Consider the following 18824-nt stretch of genomic DNA (forward strand, 5'->3'; position numbering starts at 1 on the left):
GCGCCACCGCATAGGGCTCTCAGCACCTCCTCCTGCTCGGCTCTCCTCGCCTCCGGGCTTTGTCCTGGCGATTCCTTGAGTCTGGTCCCCTCCTCTATTTCTGACAATCACCTGTTTATATTAGCGCAAACATGTCACGGAGCTCCCCGAAGACTGGGGCCTGTCTCCTTTGTCCCAGCTGGATTACGCCGTACCTGGCCCCCAGCAAATACACCTCTGCAAGCTTTTCTTAGGGGAAAGAGAAAAGCCAAGCTCACATTTGGGAGCTGGCCAGGCATTCACAGCTAGGCCTTGGTGTTGTGCTGAACGTAAATAATTTACCAGAACACTAGCTAGCATCACTCAAGGCCATTCTGTGACCGTGAGGGAGCAAGACATAGACCTCTGCGATCATGTTTAAACTCAATTCATATGAAAACAAGAAATTGTTTGTACTAGAAAAAGACCAAACATCTCCCTATTCTGGCTAATATGAGTTACTGCTGCTTCTTTACAGCTTTAGACATGACTCATTCCTCTCGTGTTAAATATTGTGGAGGCTGAGTTTATGTGTCAACTTGCCTGGGCCATGGAGAGCCCAAATACTTGGTCAAACACTATTCTGGGTGTATCTGGGAGGGTGTTTCCGGATGAGATTAACCTTTAAATCGGTCAACTAAGTAAAGTAGATTCCCCTCTCTAACGTCAATGGTCCTCGTGCAATCAGTTGAAGGCCTGAATAATTCAGAACAAAAAAGCTGACTCTCCTCCAAGTAAGAGAGAATTCTTACTGTCTTATGGCTTTAGAACTAAGATATTGATGAAACTGAAACATTGGCTCTTCATGGGTCTCGAGTCTGCAAGCCTTCAGACTGGGACTGCGACACTGGCTCTCCTGGTTCCCAGGGCTTCCGACGTGAACTGGAGTTACACCATGGGCTCTCCACCTTCCTGACCTACCCTGCAGATCTTGGGACTTATCAGCCTCTGTAATCGCACAAGCCAATTCCTTTTTAAATACATCCTGTTGGTTCCGTTTCTCTGGAGAACCCTAATACAAATATTTATTAAGATGTCTAATTATAGAATTGTCCTCACTTCCTGACAGCGTCTAATCCAGAGTAAAAGCTCACTTACTTGAATCCTCCCCCAAATCGCCTAACAAAAGCCCAGAATCTATAATGAGCCCTTTCCAGCACCCTCTAACTGAGGTAAGTGTAGTCTTCCTTTTTGCAACAAGCAATAAACCCAATTTGCTCAAATACGGGTTGTGTTCCTGGAAGTCTTCACAGTTGGTTTTCTTTTTCTTTTCTTTCTTTTTTTTTTTTTTGAGACAGAGTCTCACTCTGTTGCCCGGGCTAGAGTGAGTGCCGTGGCGTCAGCCTAGCTCACAGCAACCTCAAACTCCTGGACTTAAGTGATCCTACTGCCTCAGCCTCCCAGGTAGCTGGGACTACAGGCATGCGCCACCATGCCCGGCTAATTTTTTCTCTATATATTTTAGTTGGCCAGATAATTTCCTTCTATTTTTAGTAGAGACGGGGTCTCGCTCTTGCTCAGCCTGGTCTCGAACTCCTGACCTCGAGCTATCCACCCGCCTCGGCCTCCCTGAGTGCTAGGATTACAGGCGTGAGCCACCGCGCCCGGCCCACAGTTGGTTTTCTTCTTTGTCATTTGTCACCCCCTAGATGTCTTGTTCACTGCTGTATCCCAGTGTCTGGGGCAAGGCCTGGCCCACAGCAAGGCACTCGATAAACATTTCCTGGGTGAACATGGGATCTTGGGGGCAGGCACCTCAGATGCTGCTGCTGCCTGCTCAGCCCTGGACAGCACTCCCACTGGGTCCCCAGGGGGATGAACAGGTGGACAAGTGGATGGTACCCAAGGGCACTGGTCTCTAAAGGCCATTCCTGGCTGCCTAATAGTAGGTGGGGTTTTCTAGGGGTCAGGGGTGAGGAATTAGGGGAAGTCCTTGAGTGGCCCAGGTCTGCCATTGAAACCTGGGGAGGGCTTAGCCTGGGTGGCATCATGCACATAAACTCACCCTACATCACACACCATAGCAAACTGGTACCTCACCTTTCTCCAAGCACTCCACAAAACAAAGAATGTACCTGGAGTGTCTTTTCCTCCCTAGAGTACTCCCAGACAGCTTTCTTAACTTGGCTTAAATGCTGCCTCCTCCGTGAAGCCTTCTCTGATTTCTCTTCCCTACCTCCCACCTCCAGGCAATAAGTTGCTCCCTTCTTGGTGCTCCCCCTGCTCTGGGTCCCAGTGGCCAGTGTGGTGGTTACCACAGCACCCTTACCATCTGCCTTCCCACAGGCCTTGGGGGAGGGTTGGACCAGAATCCCAGCATCTAACCCCGGCCTGGCATAGAGTGGGTGCTTCCAGAATGCTTACAAACAGAGGAATAAAAAAATAAATGAAGAGTGAATGAATGAATGTGTCAATGAGATGACCAAGTGATGGATGAATGAATGAATAAGGAAGTTAACTGAGTGCAAGAAAGAATGAATTAACACCGAGTAAATAAATGGACATTCAATGAATGAATGAACACACAAGTCAGTGGAATAGCAGAGAGTTACAGAACCAGGCATGCGGGGCAGGCCGGGTGCAGCGGCTCACGCCTGTAATCCTAGCTTTCCGGGAGGCCGAGGCGGGAGGATCGCTGCAGCTCAGGGGTTCAGCACCAGCCTGAGCACAGTGAGACCCCGTCTCTTATCCCGAGAAACAAAAAACAAAAAAAAGAATAAAAAAGTACTCAAAAACCAGGAATGCGGGGCAGTGTCTGCCTGGTTGGCAGGGGTCTCCCTGGCACCCCCAGCTCAGGGTCTGGCACAGAGCTGGTGCTTGGCAGATAGCTCTGGATGAAGGTTAAGTAATGAATGAAGTGAATGAATGCACAAAGGTGGGGGAGTTAAGGCATGTGGGTGTGAAAGAGCTGGTAATGTTTAAGTCTGGTCTAAGTTGTTGGCATGTTTATCATCCAGATTTTAAGAGAAGGAACTGAGGCCCGGAGGAGAAAGTGACTGGCTCCAGGGACACACAGGCTCAAACCCAGTAGTCTGGCCAAGGGTTCATGAGGGCCTGAGTGATTGTGTGGCTCAAGAGCACATGGGACAAGGCCCCCAGTGGACCCTAGTGGGGGCTGTTCCTGTGGCACCTTCCTAGGGCTAAGGCCAGACTTGAGGTCCTGCTCCCTGAGATGAAGGGCACCTATTCCAACCACCGGATGCCCCACAAAAGGGGACTCAGACCCAGAGTGCCACCCTATCTGCCACCAGAGGGCAGCAAAGCCCCACCCAGGCCAGGCAGGTCCCAGCCACTGGGCGCCTTAAATCCACCTTCCCTGAAACCCAGAACTAGGCACCCAGGGAGCAAGGTCTACCCTCCAGAAGACACCAGAACTTTGGAAACTGGCAGGCCTGGTGCCAAAGTTTGGCTTCACCTATCCGGGGCTTGGGCAAGCAACTTAACCTTTCTAAGGCTGCTATGAACAAAATGGGCACAAGCAAACCTACCTTTGACACTGGGCTGTGGATAAAATGATGTGTGGATGTGCACAGCACAGCGCCTGATACTCAAGAGTAAGGTCACCACCTGTCCCAGTTTGGTCTCAGGACTGAGGGGTTTCCCAGGACATAGGACATTCAGTGCTAAAACTAGGAGAGTCTTGGGTAGGGCAGAATAGTTGGTCACCCTGGAGGAGCAGACACTCCTACCTCAATCCTATGGGTGGCTGTTGATAAGGTACTAAAACAGTAAAGCTTTTTACGCATATCCCATGATTTGAGTTTCTCACTAAATAGTGAATCAATGGTCTTTCCACAATGGTCCTGCTGTTGATGATGAGAGAATAGATTCACCGATGGGATAAAAACAAAGATGGAAAACACCCACTTTGGAAGAGTTTGTCACTCGCTTATAAAGAAGAGCATACATTTACCATGCAACCCAGCAATCTCACTCCTAGGCATGTACCCTAGAGAAATGAAAATACCTGTCCACTGAAAGACCTGTACGTGAATACATAAAGCAGCTTTATTCATAATTGCCAAACACTGGGAAAAACCCATATGGCCAACAAACTGTGATCTGTCCATGCAGTGAATGGAAGAAACTGTTGACATCTGCGACAACATGGATGAATCTCAAAAGCTTTTGAGTAAATTTAGATCTAAAAGGCTACATACAACCTGGCCAGGCACAGTGGCTCACACCTATAATCCCAGCACTTTGGGAGGCTGAGGCAGGAGGATCACTTGAGGCCAGTAGTTTGGGGCCAGCCTGGACAACATAGCAAGACCCCCCATCTCTACAAAAGTTTTTTTAAAAAATTCACCAGGTAGGCCGGGCGCGGTGGCTCATGCCTGTAATCCTAGTACTCTGGGAGGCCGAGGTGGGTGGATCGCTCGAGGTCAGGAGTTCAAGACCAGCCTGAGCAAGAGTGAGATCCCGTCTCTACTAAAAATAGAAAGAAATTATCTAGCCAAATAAAATATATATAGAAAAAATTAGCCGGGCATGGTGGCGCATGCCTGTAGTCCCAGCTACTCGGGAGGCTGAGGCAGTAGGATCGCTTAAGCCCAGGAGTTTGAGGTTGCTGTGAGCTAGGCTGACACCACGGCACTCACTCTAGCCTGGGCAAGAAAGCAAGACTCTGTCTCAAAAAAAAAAAAAAATTCACCAGATGTGGTGGTGTGTGCCTATAGTCCCAGCTACTTGGGAGGCTGAGCCAGGAGGATCACTTGAGCCCAGGAGGTTTTGAGGTTGCAGTGAGCTATGATGATACCAATGTGCTCTAGCCTGGCCAACACAGCAAGACCCTGTCTCAAAACAAAAATAAAAAATAAAAGGCTACAACCTGAATGATGCCACTTACTTGACATTCTGGAAAAGCCAAAATGATAGGGACAGAAAACAGACCAGCAGTTGCCAGGGGCCAAGGGTAGGAGGAGGGGATTGACTTCAAAGAGCCCAAAGGAACTTATTTGGGTGATGGGAATGTTCTAGATCTGGATTGTGGTGGTGGTTATGTGACCATATACATTTGTCAAACTCATGGAACCATATAATTTAAAAGGGTGAATTTAATTGTATGAAAATTGTACCTCAATAAACTTGACCTAATAAAGAACGGTTGACTTGCCAGGTTGCCGGGGAGCAAACCCTCCATTGTCTGGGTGGCTTTGGGGCGAGGTCCAGCCTTTAGCCCACTGTGCCCACCCAAGGTCAGGCCCTGTAAATCTGCCCTGCCCAGTGTGGGGCCAAGAGTTGGGGCAATAAGCTTTCCAAAGCCCAGAGGCCAATGTGGATGAAGGTGCCACACTTGTACCTTCTCGCCCCACACACCCACGGAGTGGAGTCCCGGGTGCTCTGGCTGAGGCTGCTGACACCCATGGGCAAGGCCCCCTCTGAGTCAGCCCACACCAAGCAATGGCAGGAGGTGCTTGGAGCTGCAGCTGGCATGATCACCACCCTGCAGAGCTCCCAGTCTGAATCACTGAAGCACCTCCCTATCTCTGAACTTGGATCCCCAAGGTTGGGGGACCCTGTGGTCTGCGCTTGAAGGGTCCAGCAGGACAGACGCATCACCCTGCCTGGGCTGGTTCCTTCAGCTCTCTCAGCCCCTGACGCTGCCTGTCCCACCTGTGCCCGCACACTCTCCCTGGGTGACCCATGAATATGCGGATCACACACAAATCCTCTGCTGAGCTCCACACATCTGAGCAGGCCACACTCAAACACTCAAAATGCCCCCAAATCCAGTGAGAATCAGAACTGCTCACCTTGTGGTGTGTGGCTTTTTATAAACCGGGTCCTCATTATCTCATTGAATTCTCACTAGAACCTTATGAGATAGATACTATATTTAACTTTTAGATTGTGAAATAAAACATACACACAGAAAAATATACAAAAAGAAAACATATAGCTCAATGAATGATCACAAAGCAAATACCCACGTGACACCAAGTAGCACATTGCCCATACCCAGTGCCCCACCCCCACCCTCCAAAGCACACCTGTGTCCCTTTCCCCCAAAGGTAACTGTTCTCCTGACTTTAATAGCATTTGCTCTCTTGCTTTCTCTTGTATTTTTATATGTTTACCACCTAAGCATCACCTCTAAAACCCTAGTTTAGTTTTTCCTGTTTTTGGAACTCTTCATACTTGGAATCAATCAGAATGTATTTTAAATATCTTCCGTGTCTCACCTGTCTTACTAGTATTTTGTCAAAAAGAAGCTTTTCATTCTATGTAGTCAAATTTATCATTATTTCCTTTGTTGGAGGATTTTTGTGTCCTATTTTTTAATTTTTATTTTAATTTTTTTCTTACTGCAAGATTGTAAAGAAACTCTCCTATGTTATCTTTCAGATGCTTCATTGCCTTGCCTTTCACGGATTGATCTACAATTCACTTAAAATTGCTTATTGGATTTGGTGTAAAGGCCTAATTTCATTTTTTCCATATCGATGTTGAATTTTCCCAGAACCATTTATTGAAGAAACTGCCTTTTTTTCAGGGCTCTAGTGCTTCACCCCAAATCTCGGCACAAATTTTACCGTGGCCGTTGCCATTAGCGAGCAGCTTAGCTCAGGTGTGTCCTGACAGTGCCCGGCCTCAGGTGCGCTGCATAACTCTTGTTTTGCGCCCCGGGGCCCCCTTGGTAACTCACACGTGTGAAGCTCTGAAATTGCAAGGGAGTTCACGTTACACGGGCAGTTCCTAACCAATGGGGTCCAGGAGTTGGTGGATAATTGGGTCTCTCTTCCTTCTCCTCTGTTTTAATTCTTCCTGGTTTCCTACCATCCAGCCGTTTGGGGTCACTGCCCAAAATAAACCGCTCACACTTCTGGAAGGAACCTGGGCACAGGACGTTGGTTCTGGAAGTAGCTCAAACAAGCAGCCCCTCAGGATGGTGCTGTGGAATTGGATCGTGCTCTGGTTGGGCCGCAGTAAGGACCCTGGGCTGGTGGTGAGTAGAAAGGTGCTAGCAACGTGGTTAATAGTACTCGCGCTTGTGTAGATTGAGTTGAGATGTGGCTAGACGGTGACGCATTCTTGGGTTATGTGCCAACTGGTGGCACTTCCAAGGCACGGGAGCAAAGGCAAGTGTAGGGACCGTTCTGCTGGTTGCTTTCTGTTAACTGTTTTAGAAGCCTTGAAAGAAGAAATGCAGGCCCAGGTTAACCCACCGCCAACTCAAGACAGGCTGTGGCAGTCAGCAGGCCTCCAAGGTGGCGGTCGCCGCAGAGGAAGCATTTAACACCAGGCAGACAAGACAGCTTGTCTGTGGAGGTCGTCCAGTCTCTGTCCTAAACCACTCGGTGATTGTGCGGTTGGTCCCCGAACGGAGTGGCCACGGGCAGGGCTGACGGCTGTGCACGGGCGCTACCGCAGGGGCTCCCTCTCCCCAAGGCTGATACATTAATATTTATTGCTGCTGCGGAATGTCCACACGGAATGACCCTTGATAATAGCACTACCCTATGAGGAGCTCAGCTAACCTCTTGGTGACAAGAGTATTACATTGGCCGCCTTTCATCCTGGAGGTGGCATTGATTTGTTTTCCTGTAACTGATATTGTACCGGATATGGGCTTGCCTTTCCTACCTGCAGTGTCTCTGCCAGCACTATCATTCAAGGGCTTGCAAAATGCATCCGATTTGCTGGCGAGGGGTTCTGCACATCATCTCTTCAGACCAAGGGATCTGAAGAAGATGCAACGCCATGAGAGGAAATATATACCACAATACCTGAGAGCAGCTGAACCCACTGAACGTGGAGTGGACTATCAGGGGCAGCGCCCTGAGAGTTTGCGGTAATATTCTCCAGGATGCAAGGTGTACGTGGAACCTACACTGATGTATGGCGCTGCAGGCCCTGTAGTTAGAATTCACCGGTTAGGGAACCAAAGGGTGGAAGTAGGAGGGGCCCCTGTCACCACCAGTCCAGCGACTCCCTTGGGAAACTTACACTTCTCTTTAGACTCAGGCTCAGCGGGGTGAGAAATTGTGATTTCTGGGTGTGGAAGAAACACTGGGGAACAAGTGAGGGTCCCGGGGATTTAAAGCTGTGATTGCCACCTGCTCATTTGGGGTTCTCCATTCCAGAGAAACAGCAGCCAAAGGAAGGGGTGGGAATAATTGACGTTGCTTTGCAGGAGGCGCTAGCTTGCGGCTGCGCCACGAGATTACGGAGGAGGACGTCCAGCATGTGAGGGATTTGTCGGGGACCATTTCTTGAGGCTTCCACATCCAGGGATAACTGGAAATGGATAAATGACAAGGGTAAAGCAGCTTAGGGACCTGACTTCTCGGGAACAGGATTCTGGGTGACTCCAGGATGTCAAGGTTCTGGCCGTGGGAGAGGGAAGTCTGGACTGCAGGGTGGAGCGGGAGGTTGATGCATCTCAGCTGTGGCTCCGGGACCAGGTAGAGCAGTGAGGACTACAGGCTGTTCATCACCCCTCCGTTAGAAGGTCTTCCGTAGGGATTGTGGCCAGGCATCATCGAGGGCTCTGTGACGGAGAGGAATAAAGGGAAGACATGACTGGGTTGGAGAGCTGGGAGGGATAGATTGTACTGGAAGCACCTGTGCCCACTGCACGTCTTCGGACCCCAACCAGCTTCCTAGAGGCTTAACCTGGGACATCTTGTCTTAGCCTGATTGCGTATCTCTTGCTTTCTGCCCTGCGGCTTGCTTGGCACTCAAGCATTTACAAACCTCGAAGTGCAAGGGAACAGCCCATGAGGCAATTCTTGAGTCGGTGGGGACAAGAAATGATGGAAAGCTACTCCCTTCCTCTATTTCTGGGCGGACAATTCTGAGGCACGTTCTACACAGCTCCTCAGAGCTCCAATCCCAGTGGGATCAAACCCAGTGACTCACAATGATGTCTAGCTCTGTGTGTTAGCTTTCCCCCCTTCCTTCTTTCAACCGTCTCAGTCATGTACTCCTGTTTCCTGGGACCACCCTCAGGATGAAATACCTGCATGCAAGCCCTTGTCTCAGCTCTGCTTCCTGTGGAACACAGGCGTAGGTAATTTAGAGGTGTATTTTTAAACTTCCGCGTGTATGGGGATTTCCTAGTTGTCTTTTTTGTGATTGACTTCTAGCTTATTTGAATTGTGGTCAGAGAACATGCTCTGATGACTTTGATCCTTTGAAAGGTGTTAAGACTACTTTATGGCCCAGTGTGTAATTTGTGTGAATGTTTCGTGTATCCTGGAAGAGAACTTGCAATCTGCAATTAGTTTTCCATGTGCAGGGATCTGCCCATAAATGTTTAACAACTGGCTTCCTGGGGGAAGGGAATAAAACTCTGATTTGTAGCCCTTGCCTACCATGCTGTAAATACTCCCATTATGGTCAACTTCAAGCTACCAGTGTGATAGCAACTGGCTTGCAAACATCTTGAAAATTTAAAAATTGGCTCTCGCAAGAGGATACAAGCCAGCTCCAGCACACCACTGTGACTATATATGTCCATACATTTAAGTTGTTCAAATTTTCTATATCCTTCTAATTATTTGTTCTATCAGTTTCTGTTGAAAAGTCTGTTAAAATCTCCCACTTTTTGGGATTTTGCTATTTTATCCTGGTAGATCTGTTAATTTTTGCTCTATTCATTTTAAGACAATATTAGTAGATACAAATGTAGAATTGTTATATTTTCCTGGTGAATTTAACTTTTTATTATGGTGAAGAGTTACCTTTATCTTGAGGAATGATTTCACTTTAAAGTTTTCTTTGTCTAATACTATCTCTGTATCAATTTACTCTCTGTTGTTGTTTGTGAGCTATGTCCTTTTGCCACCTTTTTCTTTTAACCTTTCTGTATTATTATGCTTTATATTTGTCTCATGGAAACACCAGATAATTAGGTTTAAAAAATACATATAAACAACAGCAATCTTCGTCTTTTAATTAGAAATTTTAGTCAATGTGTATTTAATATAAATTTATAGATTTAAAAATATGTTACTATGTGATTTTATTTGTCCTTATAGTTCATATTTCTTTTTTTCTTACCTTTCTTGCATGCTTTTTGATCATTTGAGTATTTTTACTTCATTTTGTGCCCCACCTTTAGTTTAGAATTTATACACACTTTTATGATTCTGTTAGCAGTTGCCCTAGAGGTTGCAATATATTACAGACTTATAAAAATCTAAAGTTAAATGGTAGTTTCACCCTCTTTAAGACAAGGCAAAGACCTTAGAAAGCCTTAACTTTTTCTTTATTCTGGCTGGAGTTTGTGAGGTTTCTTGAATTTGTGACTTGATGTCTTTCATCACTTTCTCTGCCATGGTGTCGCTTCAGATATTGCTTCTGTTTCATTCTTTCTTTCTTCTCCTTCTGGGACTCCAATTTCACATATGTTAGAAGGTATATCATAGCTTATCACCTTTATATATTGTATCTTTGCTTTTGTATTTTCATACTTTTGTTTCTCCATATTTCATTCTGTATATTATCTTCTGATATATTTTCTTCTGATATATTTTCCAGTTGACCAATACTCTCTTCATCTGTATATAATTTGTTATGAAACCCGTCCATTAAACCCTTAGGTTATTGTACTTTTAGTTCTACAATTTTTGTTCTTTTTAAAATCTGCTGTGCCCTTTTTATAGTTCCTAGTTCTCTGCTAAAGTTCTGAACTTGTCTTTTATTTTCTTGAACATGGTAATCATATTAATTTTTTTTTTGCTGATAACTCCAATATTTGAAGGCCCTGTGTACCTATTTTTATTATCTGTTGTTTGTGCTGGATTTATTCCATGATATCCTGTCTCTTAGTGTGCTTGTTTATTTTAATTTTTAATGGGTATTTAGTGTTACATTAACTACCTCCAGAGAGGATTTAAATTTGCTTCTGCCAGGGTACACATTGCTAGTGCTTGAGCATTCTAGCAATCTGTGATTGCCTTCATTCAATTTCAGGAATTGAGATGATTAGAAGCTGGACTTCAGTCCATGTGAGGGCTGGTCTATTTCTGGTTCACGCTGACTCCTAGGATGCAGCCTTTTGTGGTTTTCACTCCAAAGCACAGAGACTTTAATAGGGACCCCAGCCTTGGCAGGTCTCGTATTCAAATAATTGTTCGCTAGCCCAATAAGACTGTCAAAGGGCTGCTCAGCCTTTTAGACATTCGGCACCTCTTCCAAATTGGCAGGCAACTCCAGGAAAAGTCGTTTGAAATGCTGGGCTCACCTCTCCGGATTTCTGTCTGTTCCCAGACCTTAGCCTTATAATTCTTCACTGCCTTTGTAACATTCCAATGCCTTTAAGCAGATTTAAAATATTCGGACCAGCTTTCTAACTTAGTGAGTGAGTGAGTTGGAGATACTTTAATGTGCCATTACCAGGAATGAAAGTCTTAGTAGACACTATTTTTTTATCTCCATCTTTTTAGATAAGGAAATTGGGCTCAGAGAGTTTAAGTAACCTGCCCAAAGTCACACAGGAGTAAATGATGGTACTGGTTTGAACACAATATCTGACTCCAAAGCCTATGTGCTACATTATTATGGTATTACTATAATGCCACTAGGCAACCCACCTGCTTGGCTTAAAGTTCCTTGTGCATTGGGCTCTGCTTTCTCCCTGCAACTGGCCTCACCTTCCCCTTCTCTGTTCCCCAGGGACCCCATAGAACCCATCCATACCTCTGTGGCGTCTCCTTTAGCCTCATTCAACATCGTGCAGGTCTCTCCCCAGGGAAGGGCAGAACTGTGCAGAAAGCAGAAGTTCAGGTGCGATCGGAGCACAGTGAGATGGGGGCGGGATTAGACGTTGCCTCCCTTTACCGGGGCTTTGGGTAGCAGTTGAGTTCGCATGCTCTTTATTTGGAAACCCTCCACCCCTTGCTGATTCATATTTGGCTTGAGTCAATTCATACTCTCAGGATTTGCACCTTTATCTCCTGAGGCTGCTTCAGAATGGGAGGGGCCACATGAAGCACCTGACGTTCTCTCTGCTGAATTTCCTTGTGTGAGGACACCTCTGTCTCACCAGCTGGCCCAGATGATCTTGGACTGGGAATGTGACTGGCTCCTCAAAGCTCCCTGGCAGCCCCAGTGTGAGCAGCAGGGTGTGCACCCTTGTCCTTAAGGGCTTCCCACACTTCCCCCCTTTCACAGGGAAAAGAGACCATGAGTCATAAAGGCTGTGTCTGGAAAAAAAAAAATATGGCAATAACCTAAATGTCCCTTGGTGGATGAATGGATAAATAAAATGTGATATATATTAATATATGTTATACATTGCATTATATATACCATGGAATATATTTTTTTTTTTTTTTGAAACAGAGTCTCACTCTGTTGCCCAGGCTAGTGTGAGTGCCGTGGCATCAGCCTAGCTCACAGCAACCTCAAACTCCTGGGCTCAAGCAATCCTCCTGCCTCAGACTCCCGAGTAGCTGGGACTACAGGCATGCGCCACCATGCCCGGCTAATTTTTTCTATATATATATTTAGCTGTCTATATAATTTCTTTCTATTTTTAGTAGAGATGGGGTCTCGCTCTTGCTCAGGCTGGTCTCGAACTTCTGAGCTCAAACGATCCGCCCACCTTGGCTCCCAGAGTGCTAGGATTACAGGCATGAGCCACCGCGCCTGGCCATACCATGGAATATTATTCAGCCTTAAAAATGAAATCCTGCCAGGTGTGACAACATGGATGAACCTAGAGGGCATTATGCTAAGTGAATAAACCAGACAGAAAAAGACAATTGCTGCAGGATCTCACTTATACGTGGGATCTAGAATAGTCAACCTCAGGAAGCAGACAATAGCATGGTGGTCGCCAGTGGATGGCGAGAGGGGCATATGGGGCAAGGTTGTTCAGAGGGTACAAAGTTTCAGTTGTGCAAGATGAAATAACCCTAGAGATCTAATGGTGACTAGAATCAACAACACTTTATTGTACACTTAAAATTTGCTAAGAGGATGGATCTTAAATGAAATTTTCTCAGCACACACACAAGCACACACATATAAATGGTAACTGTGTGAGGTGTTGGATATGTTAATTGGCTGGATTGTGGGGATCATTTCACAACATATATCAAAACGTCACATTGTACACCTTAGATATGCACAATTGTTTCTTTGAGACGGGGTCTCACTCTGTTGCCCAGTGAGGAGTGCAGTGATGTAATCAGAGCTCACTGTAACCTCAAACTGCTGGGCTCAAGAGAGCCTCCTGCCTCAGCCTCCTCAGTAGCTATGACTATAGGTGTATGCCCCATGCCCAGCTAATTTTTTTAATTTTTTGTAGAGACAAGGTCTTGCTATGCTGTCCAGGCTGATCTCAAACTCCTGGCCTCAAGCGATCCTCCCACCTTGGCCTCCCAAAGCACTGGGATTACAGGTGTGAGCCAACTGTGCCCAGCCTAGATATATGCAATTTTTATATGTCAATGATACCTCAAAGCTGTTAAAGAAATACCAGTGAGCCGAGCACAGTAGAGTGCACCTGTAGTCCCAGCTACTCAGGAGGCTGAGGCAGGAGGATCACTTGAGCCCAGGAGTTCAAAGCCAGCCTCGGTAACATAGTAAGATCCCATTTCTTAAAACTAAATAACTAATAGTGTATACTGGGATATCTAACATATGTAGAAATAAACTACAACAAGCTATTGTAGTTTAACATATGTAGAAATAAACTATTACAACAAAAATGGCAGAGAGAGGGAGATGTAAATGAAATTATACTGTTGTAAAGTTCTCACATTTTTCTTGAAGTGATAAAACACTAATTCAAGATATATTCATTGTAATAAAGTAAAATATGTATTATAATCCCCAGATTAAGAATTAGAAAAAATATGAAAAGGCATAGTTTATAAAATAGAATAAAAATTATATTTGATTCATTCAAAAGATTAAAGGAAAGGAAAACAAAAACCAGATGGGCTGAATAGAAAACAGATAGCAAAATGATAGACCATCATATTAAATCTAGTGTCTTAAACTCTCCAATGGAAAGACAGAGATTGTCAGACTGGATTAATAAAAAGACGACAACAAGAAAGCAATCATAGGCTTTTTTTTTTTTTTTTTTTTTTTTTTTTTTTACAAGCAACACACTTTAAGTATAAGCACAGAGACAGATTGAAAATAAAAGGTTGCATTGGGCCGGGCGCGGTGGCTCACGCCTGTAATCCTAGCACTCTGGGAGGCCGAGGCGGGTGGATCGCTCAAGGTCAGGAGTTCGAGACCAGCCTGAGCAAGAGTGAGACCCCGTCTCTACTAAAAATAGAAAGACATTATATGGACAACTAAAATATATATATACAAAAAATTAGCCGGGCATGGTGGCGCATGCGTGTAGTCCCAGCTACTCGGGAGTCTGAGGCAGGAGGATCGCTTGAGCTCAGGAGTTGGAGGTTGCTGTGAGCTAGGCTGACGCCACGGCACTCTAGCCTGGGCAACAGAGTGAGACTCTGTCTCAAAAAATAAATAAATAAATAAATAAATAATAAAAGGTTGCAGAAAGAGATACCCTGCACACACCAACTATGAGAAAGCTGGTGTGGCTACATTATTAACCAAGCAGATTATAATACCAAGATCACTATGAAAAATAAAGAGGGGCATTTCTCAATAATAAAAGGATCAATTCATCAAAAAGACATAACAATCCTAAATGCGTACGGGTCTAATAACAGAACTGAACATACAAGGAGAACAAAAACCTGGCAGAACTAAAAGGAGAAGTAAGCAAACCCACAGTCATGGTTGTAAATTTTAACACTGCTCCCTCGGCAATTGATTTTCTAAACAGAACACAAAAGCGTGGGTAAGGATATGGAAGAACTGAACGATACTCTCAACCGTCTTGACCTAACTGACATATATAGAACATTCCCGACAACAGCAGAATACACACTTTCTTCAAGAGTACTTGGAACAGTCACCAAGATAGGCCATATTCTTGGGCCACAAAACAAATCTCAATTTTCAAAAGGTTGAAATCGTACAGAGCGTATTTTCAGATCGCAATGGGCAGGTCCTCCTGTTAGCCTGTTGTTTGGAGCCCTCTCTGCACGAGATGCATTCTGTTGGGGACATTCTGTTCTGATGTGACCGTCCAGGACACCACATTACATTTCATTGACATGTCTCCTTAGGGTCCACTCGGCTGTGTGAGCTTCTCAGACGTTCCTTGTTTTTGATGACTTTGGCAGTTCTGAGAAGTGCTGGTCAGGTATTTTGTGAGATGTTCCTCTGTTGGGATTGGTCTGATATGTTTTTCTTGATTAGACTGGGGTTCCATTTGATGTGCCTCAATTCACTGCTGTCATTATTTTTTGAGGCTCAGATTGTTGCATTTTTGGCTGGTAGGAGCCTCTTCAAGTCAACTCCCGTGTCCTTTTAGAAAGACCTCGGTCGTCTTTGATTTCTTGGCTTTCTGGCATGACTAGATTTTGTAGGCTCTTTCTCTGCGTTTCTTGCCACAAACCTGGGATCAGCCATTTCTCCAGGGAGCCCTAATTCCTTTTAGAGAGAAAGATTTAAAGACCATAGTCAGGCACGAGGGATGCTCTTGCCACTGGGTGGTTGCTGTTGTTCCTGAACCTTTTCCGTGGACAGAGCTGGAGAAGAAATATTTTAGAAAGTAAAAAAGCAAATTATGAGTACATGCCAATATTTCCCCTTAAAGTTAAAATCATACGGTTTTAACTTCTTTGGTTTAACATTTGTATCTCTTTTTTCTTCGTCTTGGTTGCCAATAATGTGAACACTGTTGTTTATTTGCTTTCCATTCCATATATAAAATAAAGTGAAAATAGTAATGGCAGTGCTATTGCTAACAATACGATTACTGAGTGCCGTTTAAGATTTCTTTGCAGTTTTGTCCTGAGGGGATATTCCCCCAGGAATGCGCTGTCAAACTGCTGTGTTTAATTGTGCCTCCGACTTGGCACACACTCGGGGTATTTGTTTCATGTTGGCACCCATTGTTAGGAATTGCTTTGTGGCGTTTTCTTTCTCATGGCTTGCCAAGAGAAGGGAAAACAGACTCCAACTGGTAGCCCTGGGTGCCTGCTCAAAGGAAGCCTTTTTACTCTGAGTTCACAAAGGAAAACTCTTGAATCAATGTTGATCAGACCTCCACTGTGCCCTCACCCAAAGCCCGAACTTCTGGAGAACAGGGTTCCCTCTGAGGTGGGAAGTCAGGGGAGCCGATGGGGGTCCAGGGAAGAGGCTGGTGTCAGCCAACAGTTCAGCACAGATCTGAACCAAATCACTGTGCAAAACAGAACAAAACAGAATTACCGTGCTTCGTGGAAGATACACTCTCTGAAACATTTACTATCCTTTTCTTCTTTCAAGGAAATAAATCTAGTAGATTTGATAGCAAAGCGTTGAAAGATAAAAACTTATCCAGTGGATAATCTCCCCCTGCCACGGGATAAAAACTTAGGCAGGTGCCATTGTCCTTCTTGCTCCTAAAGGGGTGTAAGGTCACTTTACGTAACAAAACACAGTCCCAACTCAGAGCCAGTTATGAGTCCACCTCAAATTCATTCAGGAGTGTCAACAAGGCTGACAGATTTGGCTGTTAAAGAAACAACAAACTCTTTTTAGAGTCAGGCGGTTTATTATTCACATAGACAGCAACAGCAAGGTGGGGAAAGGTGTCAGCCCCCTTTGTCCTTTGTTCAGCAGGATGACATCCAAACAAAAGGGGCCAGGTGACAATGTGGCATGGTTGTACCCTGTGACTGAGACACCAGTCCCGTGTTAGAGCTGAGCAGTTTGCTGGCCTGCAGCTACCCCCTAAGACAGGCGAGGCAGAAAGCCTCACACCTCACTAGAACCCGGGAAGTGATGGGAAACGGCCTCATGGAAGAGAGGGGCCACCTTCTCCGAATCTCCCTCTGTCCTCATGTTCTGGGAGGGCCGCAGGGCACTCTGCCAAGGCGTAGGTCAGCGCTGGTCAGGCTTTGCCTGCATGGCCGATGTAGAGACGCGTGGCCTCCAGGGCACTGGGGAGGAAACGTCCCCCTTGCGAGGGCTAACACTTCTTTTCCTCCCCCTCTAAGGCTGGTAACGGGAGCGAGCAGTCAGTCCAGGAAGGCAACTGTGGGTGGTTTCAGCCTCCATCTCCCTGCTTGCATCCTTCCCTGCTAACTAGCTGTTGTTTTGACCCCAACAGGGTCACAAAGGAGGAGGTGGAAGAGGTACGGGGGTGAGGGGGTCCCTGCATGGCTGATGCCTCCCGATTTTCTGATGCTGGCAGAAGTCCAGAGCTGACTCCTCCTCTCTCTGGGGGAACTTTCTTGTAGCCTTCAGAGAATCTGACGCTGGGTCTCTTTGATTCACAGCAAGTACTCGTGTCTGCCCTTCCCAGATAAACTCTAGAGGTGCAGCAGCCTCTGTCCTGAGGCCACAGGCTGCTTTAGCTTTTCCAGACATGAAACGGAGAACAGTTCACTCTCTTTTAAAAATTTCAATAGATTTGGGGGGTACAAATAGTTTTTTGTTACATAGATAAATTATGTAGTGGTGAAGTCAGGGCTTTTAGTGTACCTGTCACCAGAATAGTGTTACCTTGTACCCAATAGGTAATTTTTCGTCCCTCCTCCTCCCCTGCAATCTCTGACGTCCATTATACCACGTGGCCACACTTACCCATCGCTTAGCTCTCGTGTAGAAGTGAGAACACGTGCTGTTTGTTTTTCTGTTCCTGAGATACTTCACTTAGGGTAATAGTCTCCAGTTCCATCCAAGTTGCTGTAAAAGACATTATTTCATTCTTTTTTGATGGCTGAGAGTATTCCAGGGTGTGTGTGTCTGTCTTTATCTACTCATCAGCTGATGGGCACTTGGGTTGATTCCCTACTTTTGCAAGTGTGAATTGTGCTGCAGTAAACATATGGGTGCAGGTGTCTTTTTGATACAGTGGCTTCTTTTCCCTGGGGTAGATACCCAGTAGCAGGATTGCTGGATTGAATGGTAGGTCTGCTTCTAGTTCTTCGAGGAATCTCCTCCGTTCTGTTTTTCACAGAGGTTGTACTAATTTACATTCGCACCAACAGTGCATAAATGTTCCCTTTTCACTGCGTCTGAGCCAACATCTATTATTTTTTGACTTTTTAATGATGGCCATTCTGACAGGGGTAAGGTGGTATCTCATTGTGGTTTTAATTTGCATTTCTCTGATGATTAATGATGTTGAGCATTTTTTCATATGTTATTGGCCATTTGCATATTTTCTTTTGAAAACCAGTTATTCATGTCTTTTACCCATAGAACAGTTCCCTCTTGCTTGACTGCAGGGAGCGTGTCTAGCTCTCCAGAGGGTCTGAGAAGCTCTGCCCACCATCCCACCTCCTTGGGAGAGACTGGGTTTCCCCTCCCTTTTCTCCCAAAGCCTTTATACTTGAAGTAGGTGACTGGATTCAGGAGACACAGAATCAGCCGTGACTATCTCCTTTGTAAATTTTGCGTTTGATCTAGCTCTGGAAGTTCACATCTTTGGCAATTTTGAGTTTCAGTGGAAAATTTTAATACCATGTTATTCACATTCTAAAATATTTGTCTCTTTTGAGTATCATAGACTCATGGTCTTTCACAAACTGAGCTACTCCATTGATCATAATTTTATTCTTGTTTTTATTTTTTTGAATTTTTAAATTTAAATTTTTAAATTTTATCATATTTCTTTTAGAGACAGGGTCTTGCTCTGTCCCCCAGGCTGGAGTTCAGTGGCACCTCATTAGAACCCGGGAGGTGATGTGAAACGTCCTAACAACTGCATAGCTGATAGCTCACTGCAACTTCGACCTGGCCTCAAGCAATCCTCCCGC

This window comes from Eulemur rufifrons, chromosome 14, assembly GCF_041146395.1.
Source record: "Eulemur rufifrons isolate Redbay chromosome 14, OSU_ERuf_1, whole genome shotgun sequence".
NCBI lineage: Eukaryota > Metazoa > Chordata > Mammalia > Primates > Lemuridae > Eulemur > Eulemur rufifrons.